This window comes from Convolutriloba macropyga, unplaced genomic scaffold, assembly GCF_964194025.1.
Source record: "Convolutriloba macropyga unplaced genomic scaffold, txConMacr16.3 SCAFFOLD_1699, whole genome shotgun sequence".
Classification (NCBI taxonomy): Eukaryota; Metazoa; Xenacoelomorpha; order Acoela; family Convolutidae; genus Convolutriloba; species Convolutriloba macropyga.
In genome coordinates, this window is record NW_027449267.1 from 6752 (window position 1) to 19811 (window position 13060).

General features: G+C 37.4%; 1 long non-coding RNA gene across 1 annotated transcript in view; it reads left to right on the top strand.

Annotated features, from left to right (window-relative positions):
• The first annotated feature begins 1063 nt into the window (after positions 1 to 1063).
• LOC142354913 (uncharacterized) overlaps positions 1064 to 13060 on the top strand; it is a 32582-nt gene continuing 20585 nt past the window's right edge. The window contains exons 1-2 of the long non-coding RNA XR_012761136.1: positions 1064 to 1192; positions 9402 to 9533. This is a non-coding gene — a long non-coding RNA (uncharacterized LOC142354913). The remainder of the gene's footprint in view (positions 1193 to 9401; positions 9534 to 13060) is intronic.

Sequence of the window (13060 nt, forward strand, 5' to 3'; positions counted from 1 at the left end):
GTATCTCATGAGAAAGAAAATAGAAATTGTGAGGTATTTTGAAAATAGATATTTTCAAAATACCATGTTCAGACTGCGCAGACTGTGAAAGATAACTGTCTTATTGAGATGAAAAGAAAACCTGGTCATTTATTAATAATGCTGCCCGGAATACGACTTGTTTATAAATGAACAGAGCAAAATACATTCTGTTTATAGGTCAACCGCGCCAGAACCTTACATGTTTGTAAATCAGTCCTTGGAGAATACATACGGTTTATAACGCATGTTGGCCAGAGTACATATTTATAAGTCTATGCGAAAAAAATACATGTCAATTATAGCTAATGCTTGCCACAATAAGCCCCCTTTTGTAAAACATTCTAGACAAAGAGTGGATCAGAATGTGAGAAGGTGGGCATAATGACAATAATAATTTTATTGTTCAAAAACCATGGTTCCTTGCTGGCTACAATTTAATAGTCATGAATCAGGGCTGATCCACAAAACTAGCCAGGCCCGGGTATAATTTTTTGTTCCTCAAGTTTTTAGGATTTAATATTTGAAAGCAAATACTTCAAAATCAAAAAGTTGGCACAAAAAATTGTTATAATTTGCCGGCTCACTTGAAACTGGTAAATCTTCGAGCTAAGTTTTCCGCAAAATGAGTAAAAAATGGAGCGCAATCAGATCTCCAATTTGATAACCGAATAAGGTTGTTATTATTGTTTCCACAAAAATTTGGTTTTTCGATATATGCTCTTTTTTGTGTGTTTAAACTGAGTAACATTTTCACGTATGCTTTCTGCGCCAAATGATAAAATAAATTAAATAAATGAGCCAATTAAGGAACGAGTCGATCTGAAGGAACTAGCAAGACTCTTGCTAGAAAAATCAACTCGCAAATTCTTACATTCTTTCAACATGAACGTCTGATGAGGCAGCGTTTTGCAATATAAGTTTTTAATTCAAGAGTCTTGCAAGATCTTACAAGATAGCATTCTGATCTAGAATGGGGTATTTTCTGGTTGCTTATCAATCTCCCCACTGTCATTTTAAGGTTCGGTTTGTTTGTTTTCAGATATCAACGAGTGTCTCATTGCAATCCCAGTGTGTGGCAATAACTCACAGTGTACCAATCTGCCTGGCAATCACTCATGTACCTGTCTGCTGGGATACAAGACATTGGATGACTCCCACACTGACTGTACAAGTAAGAACTTAAATGATACCCCTTTATTTTAAGAACTAACTCTTTCCCATTAGCTAACTTTTTCAGTATTTTTAATAGCAGCCGGCAGCCTCTAAACCGGTATTATTTAGGCGCTCTCCTTTTTTAGAATCCAAGAATTGTATTGTATTGGGGCTCAGTCTTTTTTTGTAAGATGTTTTCACACATTTTTCAATGACCTTGATCTTTCAAAACGGGACAAACAGGTAAGGCCCAGTAGGCATCATTTTTCATTAGAGGCCTAAAGCTGGCTTTAGTAGTATTTCAAGTGCTTAAGGTGGTGCGGCTGCTTGGAAGGCCTGAACTCAAGGTTAAGAGTTCATTTTTTAGGAATATTTGAGCCCAAAATGGTGTAATTTTGCAAGTTTTTTCGTCATTTGTTCAGTTTTTTAATTGATTAGTCTTCAGTTGTTATTTGTCAAAATTGATAATGGTCTTTAAGATATACGTACGTTTTATGACCATTTTATGAGCCCTATGTTTTGGTACTGCAAACAAGACACGAAAAATGATACTAATTTTTGCAATTTCTTTCAAGTTTTTTTTGAATTTTTTTTTCATTTTCTGAGTTTTTCCAGACTCAGGAGCTATGAAACTTCCTCCAAGGCTTGACAATAGGTTACTAGAAAGGTTTTTGCCGCGATGCAACGGTTTTTAACATTTTAATGTCAGGAACTTTAGCAGTTTTTGTATAAAACTTGCAGTTTTTACAATTTTTCAAAAATTTTTTGTCAGTTTTTAAGTTTTTCCAGCTTCAGAGGCTTTTGAACATCTCCAGGTTCTGATAAAAGGTTACTACATGGTTTTTAGTTGCAATTTAGTTGCATTTGTCTTTTGTTCAGTTTTTCTTGCCTCAGTGGCCAGGTAAACTCGTGTAGCGTGGTTATTTGTTACTGCGTGGTTGCTAGGGGCAATTTAATAGCTTTCGGCATTTTAAAATTACGCATTTTTGCAATTTGTTTTGACAAATTTTGATTATTCTTTCAAATTTTTTGAAGGCTAGGTCATTGACCTTTATGAGCCAATGAAACCTTTTTGGACATAACGCTGAGTAATGGATTGCCTCCGGAGACAATGAAATAATTCTGAATTAAATTATTTCACAATTTTTAGGATATTTTAGGAATTTTAGGAAATAATTTGTCATATTCTAAGTTTTTTTATCTTAACGGGCCAATGAAGGGTTTTATCTCTTCCAGAAGGGTTACTAGATTGTTACCAGAGATGAAAAGTGGTTTTGAACATATTGCAAATTAGAGGCCATTTCTTAAAATTTTGCCATTTTCATTTTTTTACGTATTTGTCGTTTCTCGTTTTTATTCTATCTGTATTGGCCAATAAAACGCGTTCAAGGCTTGTGCGTAGCTTGATTGGTATTTTGCAATTGATGAAATTTGGAATTGGGGCTTCAAGAGTTTTACCAATGATTATATTATGGTTTACTTTGTTTGAAAGTTTTTGTTTCTCAGCTTTTTAGATTGTTTTTTTTTTCGGCTGCCATTGTTTAATTGATCTGATGCTCAGGTACAGTAGTTCTAAGTTATTGAATCGATTTTTTGGACTACGTTTCAGGTAGTGTCTTGCTATGTTTGTTTTTTCAATTCGTTTTACTTTTTAATCACGTTTTTTGTTTTACATAAGTCACGAATTTCACACTTGAATTCTGACTTGCCTTGCTCTCTAATTCAACTGAATGAATTTTAAATTCTTTCACGCATTAAATTAGGCAATTTAGTGAATAGCGCCAAAAGAGCAAATTAAAATAAACGGGATCAACCCATAAAGCCCGGTCATGTCATAGTGGGTTAGGTTATCAAAGTTCATTAGAGCAATTGCCAGCTGGCATTAGTATTATTCTTAATAGCGTTCAGTTTAGAAGCTGAATCAAGCGTAATGTTAAATTTTAAGCAAATATGCAGAATTTGTGCACCAAACAAAAACACTTTGAAAAACTCTGTCAATTTTTATCTCTTACTTTTTTCTGTTCCTGTTTCAACTCCAATGTTCGTCAAGCGGTTCAAGGGCGGCTGTTTTCTGCATATGTTATCCACCTGCATCGGGCTGCTTTATGAAATTTGAGCTGCAGAACTTTAATGGATGAATACTCTCGTTTTTTCAGTCAGGTGCGGCATGAAACATTTTGTACGTTTTCTTACGAAAAATAGACAGCTCTCTATTTTTTGAGTAAGTATCAGTATTTGTGATGTTGATATCTCTAGCTATTTTCATAACGTTTTTTGAACAATGAGTTCAATTCGTAAGCGTGATCCGTTAGTGAACATACTTGTACAGAGCTGCTGGTTTAAAAAAAGGTTTCAGTGCTCTAAAAATTTATTTCGCTAAGTGATTTCTTCCTATTAGACAGTTATCTTCAATCGTTTTTACTTGAATCTGGCATGGTTCCATAACTTTCTAAGAATCTTGAAGAAGTCTTGCAAGATCATGCAAGATAACCGTTGGTGTTTGACATCAACAATTATAAAGACAAATTCTTTGTGGCTCCATGAGAGTTTTTAAGGCTAATTTTGGCAAATTGTAGCTTCTTGGTAGAAAAGGGAAAAGGTCAAACCCTACTAATTAATTTATGTTTTTGCAATTTAATGTTGAAGTTGAGAGCACTATTTCCTAAGAGCTGCAGAAACTGTCAGCTGTTTTGAAAAACGGTAATTAAATGCAAACCAGATATTTAATTGCTCTCAAACGAAGTTTGCAGCAATTCTATCGGTCCTGTGGTTTTTCCTTTTTTATGCAATATTTCGTTTGACAATTTGTTTGTCGGAACCGTTTGACTTTTCGTCTTCGAAAACGGGATAAACAGGTAGCGCCCAGATGGCACTAAGTTCTTTTAGAGCCTTAAGAGTTTGAGCCACCACCCACTCCCCCCCCCCCACTTTACCCCTCTCCCACATTAGCCCCCCTCACTCCCCCACCACCCGGGCCGTAAGGACGTGCACCTCCCCCACTGTTGTGCTCACGTCGCGCCCTTTCAATTGAGCTAAAACAAGCCTCACTAAACCGTAGCTAGCTACGGACAAAGACAACCACTCGCCAGTTGTTTGAGAGCAATTCGGTTATGTTTTAAAATTTTGATACTTTAGACTGATTTGGATACTTTTATAGTTTGAATTCTAATAGACTACTTTATCAAGTACTAATTTTATTGTTCACTAATTTTTCAACTGTTGAGATATCATCTGGTTATTGAAAACTATTTATTGACATCTTCCTAAAAAATGACAGCTCTTGAAATTCGAAAAGTTATATCAGCGTCCTAATTCTTCCTTTAAAAGATGCCATGAGAAAATGAAATTTAAATTCATTTGAGTCTGTATAGTTTCCAGGGTTGAAGCCCGATTTCAAAATTACATGGGGAAAATCAAGTTCTTGTTGGCATATGACATCACATTTTTCTTGTGGTGACGAAAATTTGAACAATAACTATAGATTAATAGTAAATACAGTTTTGTGTTTTCAGTGGACCAAGAAATTCGAGAACCTCGGGAAAACTTGAACCAATTTCCCTAGAACTTTTTTTAGCGCACAGTCCTCAAAAACTCAAAAAGCGCCTCAAGAACTCATAACATCGGATAGCTGTACCTAAATTAATGTTTACTGATTTCGCGCACGTGGATTTTTGTTAGGTTAAATTATGTCAATCGGGCTACATCTTTTCTTGTCCTCCATCTAAAAAACTATTTTTTCCACTACACGAAATTAAGGTACATCCATAAGCAAAAACTAGTATCAAAGGTCGGAATAAAAAAAAAAGAACATTGTTAATTTCCTCTGGTACACATAAGTATAAAAAGCAAATGGTAAAAGAGGCAATGTAAAGTTAAGAATATAACATTATGTAAAATTATAAAATCATTAAATTACTTAACTAAAAATTTGACCTTACATTATTAAAAAATGGCCTAAAATGCGAACATAAAATGTTCTCACAATTTTATATGTACATCGTGAAGATTAAAAACTAAAATTAAAATCTAATGCTCTCAATATCATCTTTAATATCAGTTACTTTTGGGTCCTTCAAAAATTCTTTCCAAAAATATTCTTTCAGTTGTTTTTTTAAGGAAGCTTTCGATGTTGTTTTCAGTCTAATATTAGAAGGCAGACTATTATAAATTGGAATGGCTTGTGCAATAAAAGAATCAGTTAAAAACTTATTGTTCTTTCTTATATCGAAAGTTACTTTTTTTGACCTGTCATGTTGTTTTATTCTCATGGTAGAGAGAGAGAGGTTCAATTTTATACGCTGGAAGATCGTTGCTGAGTAAGCGAATAAAATATTTTGAGCAACGATATTTCAAGAGAAAAGAAACTGGTAGTATTTTGTTGCGAAGTTTGAGATCTGTAGACCGATCGTATTTTCTCCTATTAAAAATGGATTTTATTCCCCAATTCAATTGTTTTTCTAAAGTTGTGAGTAATGACTTTTGCAACCCTATCAGAATTAGAGCGGAATAATGTAGATGACTTATTACTATTGCATTAAGTAATAAGACTTTCGTTTTCTGTGGTAAACTTTTACTTAGTGTATTCAAAACTTTTATTCCACAAGCCATTCTCTGAAGAATCTTTTTCACTTCTCCATCAAATTTTAGTTTGCTGTCTATAATTACGCCAAGATACTTCACACTATTTGATTCTGCTATTCTTTCATTGTCAACATTCAGAACAGTATTTGTTAACCTCTTCCTGGTGCTGAACACAATATATTCTGTTGTTTGTTTGTTCACTACTAACTGGGACTTTGCAAAAAAATCAATAATTTTTGAGATGTTATGTTCAAGTTTTGTTTTTGCCGATATTTCATCAGTGTCGGATGTAAAAAGAAAAGTGTCGTCTGCGTACTGTACAACCGTGCAATCCTCTTCAACAATCTTTGCTAAATCGTTGACGTAAATGTTAAATAATAGAGGTCCTAAAATAGTACCTTGTGGAACTCCTCTCTTCAAATTTATCCAGTCCGATTCAATTCCATTCAGAACAACTCTTTGCGTTCTTTTACTCAAATAATTCTCTACTAAATTGGTAGCATGTTCGTCGAAACCTATATTTCCTAGTCTCCGTAACAGTATTTTGTGGTTTATAGAATCAAAAGCCTTTGAAAGATCTAAAAACGCCCCTGTAACATTTTTTTTCTTGTTGAGTTCTAATCTTATTTGTTCTGTCGATTTCAGGATAGCATCAATTGTTGAAATTTGTTTTCTATAACCAAATTGACTAGCCGACAATAATTGCTCCCTTTCGAGGAAACTTGTGATTTGTGAACTGAACGCCTTTTCAAAAATTTTTGACAAAGCAGAAGTGACAGAAATAGGTCTATAATTGAGTGGGTCTTCGGGATTCCCTTTTTTGAAGAGTGGAGTTACACAAGCTTTTTTAAGATCTTCTGGAAATTTTCCTTCTGTAATGAATTGATTAATGAGATAACATAGTGGTTCCGCTAGCGCTGCTTTAGCATCTTTTATTGCCCAAGCTGGTATTTTTGAAGGACCGACTGGTTTACTTGTATTCAAAGAATCTATGAGCACATTTGTTTCCTTGGTTGTTATATACCGGAAATTGAAACACTTTCTCGGAGCAGTTTTAGGAGGAATGTTGTTTGTTTGTTGCAAGCCAATAAACTCTCCTAGAGTCGAAAATCTGTAATTTAGAAGATTTGCGATTTCCATGGGCTTTGTTATCTTATCACCAAAACTGTTTAATAAAGATTGAATTCTTGCTTGAGTCTTTTGTTTATTACGAAGATCTTGAATGAATTTCCATCTGGCTTTTTCACTGTTTAACTCCATAAAATTTGAAAGAAGTTGTTTTTCTTTTTGACGGATTAAATCATTTTTAGTTTCATCATCGCTAATTCTTGAAAACTGTCTTTTTGTTTCCTCACATAACCATTTTTCTTGAAGCAAGAATTTTGGTTTATCTGTTCTAATATAACAGGTTTTAATTGGAGCATGTAGTGCTAATGCTCTTTCAATAATTCTTTGAAATTCTAATAACATCATATCTCCTGTCACTGCACCGTAAAAGTGTCTCCAGTCTGAATTTTTAATAAAATTTTGGAATGCTATGGCTGAATATTTTTTTTTGTCAAAAAACTTTTTCTTTGTTGTTTTTGATTTTAGCATCACAGATTTAAGAACTGTGATTGTTGCAAAATGATCAGTTTTCAAAATCGTATCCGCTACTATGCCAGTTTCGAAATCGTCTGTTATGATATAATCGATAAGTGTTGAAGAAGAGTTAATCATTCTTGTAGCTGTGTCATTATTCGTTGGTTTAAGGTCATATGGAGAAATTACAGATTGCAGCAGACTTCTGTCGCGCTTTGCAAAATAGTTTAAATTGTAGTCTCCAGCAAGTATAACAGATTTTCCTTCAGCCATAGCAAGATCAATTCCCAGGACCAATTTTTCCAAAAACATCTTAACAAGTTTTTTTTCCGGACAGTATGATAAATTCAAAACGCATTTCTTTTTTTGTATGCTCAACTCAACCCATAAACTTTCAAAAATTGTATCCGGAAAGCAGTTGAGATCATCGCGGAGACGAGGTTTTAATAATTTTGGAATGTACATGATAATACCACCACCTTTTGTTTTTGTTGTTTGGATGCGATCTTTTCGAAAACAGTCAAAGTTTTGCTTATCTATATGCCAAAATTCTTCCGGATGGTTTTGTGACAACACACAAATCTTTCACAACACACAAATCTTTCACAACACACAAATCTTTCATTCTGTACAGTTGCTTCTTGACCTTCATTTTTTACAATTTTTGCAAATTGTAAAATTGGAATAATTTTTGCAAATTTTGTATACCTAAAATCCACAAAGTTTGTAGCTATTTTGTACAAAGTTTGTAATTAAATTCCATTATTTAATATGCACATCACTGCGCTTAATTGTGATCTGAGTTGGTATAACAACTTTGTATGAAATAGCTACACACCCGCAAATGAATGTGAACAGGTGAATTTGAGTCTATGCATTTCATTGCTTAATTGAGCCCGCTTTGGTATCGCGTTTGAATTAAAGTTTTCATGAACTACTCGCAAAATCATCCGGATCAAATTACATTTATAATTACATACTTTGTGCATTTGAGGCACCTTGAATAGTGCCTTGAAGTTAAACTGAACAGTACAAAATCAGCTTCAATACTTGTCAGCCCATTTTCGCAATTATTAAATTGGCCATTTTTGTGGTAGCTGCCTGTACTTCTTTCACTTCAAAGTAGCTTAAATTTCGATTGTAACCCAAGTCTATGAAAATATTGCAAGTCCCATGTATAAAAGTATCAAACTGGACTGTCACAATTTAGGTGGAAAGCTGTTTTCTGATATCATGCCGAGAGAAATTTAGGAAATCATTTTTGAAGTAGATTTTTAGAATCAATGCTATCAGAAATCAATAGCAGATTGCCATGTTCCGTTTTAAATCGACTTATTCCGTCAGTTTACAAGTTCATATTCAAGGCCCTTTATTCAATCACAGAGCTTAGTCAATTGATGATCAGTCGTGAATCGGATTCCTATTTTGTTCACTGCTTCAAGGTCTAATGTAGGAACTAATGTTGCTTTTAGAAATAAACCTCCAACAGAAATTTTTTTCATACTTAGTCAAATCAGAGAAATAAAACGAAAAAGCACAAGGAAATTTTAAACCCAAACTTTCATGTTTAAAAACTCCACATCTTTGCTCGGCATATTCTAGAGTTTTAGATTTTCCGCTTTTCGGTGAGAGATTTTGAAACTGTCGGCTATTGAAAAATCACAAACTGCGTGCGTTTCATCAAGGTTAAGTGACACCGCAGAAGTTATTTTGAAGTTCTCAATGACTTTATCAGAGTACGTAACCTATACATAAACCACCTCAAGAATAGCGTGGAAGTAAGCACATTGTACGCTTATATTGATAAGCATACAAACTATGTTGTATTATGCTTGTCTCGAAAGCAATGGACCTTGGCTTTTTAAATGTTCATTCATTTTTTTTGCAAACCTTTGTTGTTTTTTTGTCACTTTTTGTAATATAATTTGTTTTTTTTCCAGTGATCTGATTATAATTTGATATAATCTGATTATGCGTCTAGTAAATTCTGGAGTTGATTCCTGGTCGTTTTCTACTATGGCTTTCTCATATTAACATTACAAATTTCTAATCACTTTTCATTGCAGACGTTGACGAGTGCGTGGAGCGAGTTAAGATTTGCGGGGACAACTCCAACTGCTCTGACACTGTTGGATCATACACATGCCAATGTCACTCTGGATACTTCTCGGCTAACACCTTTGAAGACGACTGCCAAGGTCAGCTACCTTCCTCAATTAACTCAAATATTAACCATCCTAGATTCATATCCCGTTAAAACAAAAGTTGAACCACATTGGCAGCATTTTCGGGATTTGGAAACACTTGAATTAACTTGAAATGCTCGACGATGTCATTTCTTTTTCTTTGAAAGGTTTGCCATATGCTTTGTAGACAACGATTTTCTAGATGGATGTAGCTGTAAAAAGGTCAATACAGTCTACCGATAGGTTTCAATTCAACTCTGTCATAAGCAAAGATCAATAAGTCAACGTATCAATTAACGATCATAGCAACATCACGTTCCTTGTAACAAGTGAAATTAGACGGCAAGATTTTTTAATGCTCATTTGGCCGGTATTTTGTCTAATAACGCATTAGTTCAATGCCAGTCTCCATTTTGTACCAATGCATCCAAAAAGCCGAAAAATATTGAGCCGAATCATGTCTTATTTGATAGGTCTTAAGATTAGATTTACTTGAAATTATGTTAATTGCACTTTTTCCGAGCTTTGTACGTAAATTGGAACGATTTCTATGCGTATTTAAATACTCGATTCTGATTGGCTAAGAAAAATGACGCATTTTGATGTACATTACTCGCTTTAATTCTATTTAGTTACTAACATCCTCCGGCCCAGAAGAAGATGCTGGGAGAATCGGTACTAATTTTACAAGCGGGCGAACGAGCGAACCGGAAGACGTGCGCAATACGGCGGAGCGTGCGACGCTGTCGGAACCGTAACGAAGTTCAGTGATCCGAGCAGTGGGGTAGTAACCCCTTGGGTTGGTCTCTTCAACTACCCAAACCAAATCACCGGTCTTAAGGTGATGCTCGGCAGGCGTCTGCCACTTGGAACGTCGGTTCAGCGCCGGTACGTATTCTTTGATCCAACGAGACCAAATAGCGTTAGCGTAAGACTGCGCGCGGGCGTAACGTTTACGGTGATCGAACTCATCTACGCCAATGATGGACGGGAGACTACGTGCTTGGTTACCGAGGAGAAAGTGATTAGGTGTTAATGCTCCTAGGTCGGACGGGTCGGCGCTTACGGGCGTTAGCGGACGTGAATTAAGTGCATGTTCGACCAGACAAAAAGTGGTACTTAAAACCTCATCCGTGAGGCGACGTGTTCCAAGGATTGTGTAAAGTACGCGCTTGAAACTACGTACTAGCCTCTCCCAGATGCCACCTTGGTGTGGCGCACTGGGCGGGTTGAACCTCCACTTGATGCCTTTGTGGGCAAGTTCTACAGCGATGTTGATGGTGTTCCACTTTTCGATGTTCTCGCGTAGTTCTTTTTCCGCGCCAACAAAGTTAGTGCCATTGTCTGACCAAATAATGGCTGGTGTACCCCGACGGGAGACGAACCGCTCCACTCCCATTACACACGAACTGGCGTCCATGGAAGGAACGATTTCGACATGAACGGCACGAGTAGTTAAGCATGTGAAGAGGAAACCCCACCTCTTCTCGGTAGTCCTACGTACAGTAACGTAAAACGGGCCAAAGTAGTCGACTCCGGTGTTCGTGAAGGGAGGAGACTGGTATGCAAGTCTTTCTACTGGGAGATCAGCCATGATGGGTTGAATAGTGGCAGCGCGGAACATCCTGCACGTAAGGCAGTTAGATTTAATGGAACGTAGTGAGGAACGTAATTTAAGGATAGTATAACGTTCTTGTACTTTTGCCCGCAGGTAATCAATACCTTGATGATGATGTTTGACGTGCGTGTGCCTGAGGAACAACTTTACAAACGCATGGCGTGCGTCCAGAACGATAGGATGTTTTACATCAAAGTCAACTTCGACCAACCGCTTGATGCGGCCTGCCGATCGGATTAGACGATTTGGCCCAATAAAGGGAGAAAACGGGGCAATACGGCTACTCCGTTTAACGGGTTTGTTTTCGAGAAGATCTTTTCTCTCTGCATTGAATGACTCCCCTTGCACAAGATACTGGAGATGACGCTCGGCTTCGTCAAGCTCCGTGGGGTCTATGATGCTACCATCGACGTTACGGTAACATTCGTGAGAAGGTAACAAGCGGAGTGCGTACGCTGTTATCCGTAGCAACTTCTGATAAGAACTGTACTTATCGAAGGGAATTAGTTGCGGGGGCGGTTCCTTAGTTGACTTGGTTACGGATGTGGCCAATGATGTATTGGTTTCGTCAGTTTCCTTGGTTACTATACCAAGTTTGATGTTTTTAACTACTTCGATGCTTGGTTCGAACGGGAATTCCTTGGTTCTTAAGAAATCTGGACCCCTCACCCAGCTACTTGATTGCAAAACCTCAGCGGACATACCACGAGTACCGGCATCTGCTGGATTATTGCTTGAGGCAACGTGGTTCCATTCGTCAACGCTAGTGTGTTCTAAAATCTCGCAAACACGGTTTGCAATAAATATTGGGTGCTTGGTTGCAGAGTTAAGCCATTGCAAGACAGTAGTGCTGTCGGTCCACATGAAAACCCTGTTGACTTTTACTGTGAGAGCTCGACAGATATCTTGTTTCAATCGAGCGGCCAGTAGCGCTGCCTGTAATTCCAGCTTTGGAACAGTCATGACCTTCATAGGTGCTACGCGAGCTTTACCCAGGACAAACGCAAGCTCCGTTTGGGGCCCACTCGAAGTAGTTACTCGAGCTCGGAGAAATGCAACGGCACTGAAAACTTCTTGTGAACTATCGCCAAACATGTGTAGTTCCAGGTGTTCAAAGTTTCCAGAAAAGTAGCTCCTTGGTATAGTGATTGCGGCAAGTTTGGGTAGTTCTACACTCCATTCGAGGAACCTTTCAACAGTGTCTTTTGGTAATTCTTCATCCCAATGCTGCCCGCTGACACGCCAGATGTCCTTTAGTAACAATCGGGCACCAACAGTAAATGGTGCCACTAGGCCGATGGGATCGAACACCTTAGACACTAGGCTCAATACCAAGCGTTGTGTTAAAGACTTAGTTACTGTACTGGAGGTACCCCGACTCACAACTAGAGTATCATTGTTGTGATCCCATTTCAACCCAAGCACGTGCGAAGAATCCTCCTTAGATGAGGCAATTACTTTTGGTTCGGTAGACTGAGTTGACCCATCAATTCTATCAGCCAGATTTGGTACATTGCTTAGAAACTTAGTAAGCTTAAACCCACCTAGATGGAGAAGATGTACCAACTCCTTCGATATTTTGAGAGCCCTCTCAGGTGACTCCACCGAATCCAAGTAATCGTCCATGTAGAAGTTTTCTAGGACGGCTTTGGCTGCTTCCGGGTACTGATTAACATTGTCTCGGGCCGTGCGTTGCAGTGCATAGTTAGCGCATGTGGGCGAGTCTTTAGCCCCGAATATATGGCGCGTGTATTGATACACTACAACATTTGTTGTGGGGTCCTCCCGCCACAAAAAACGCAGTGATGGCTGGTCCCAATCAGGGACACCCACTTGGAGGAACATACCCTCGATATCTGCGGACACGGCAAACTGATGTTGACGGAACCTAAGTAGTACGTGGATTAGGTTTTGGAGCAGG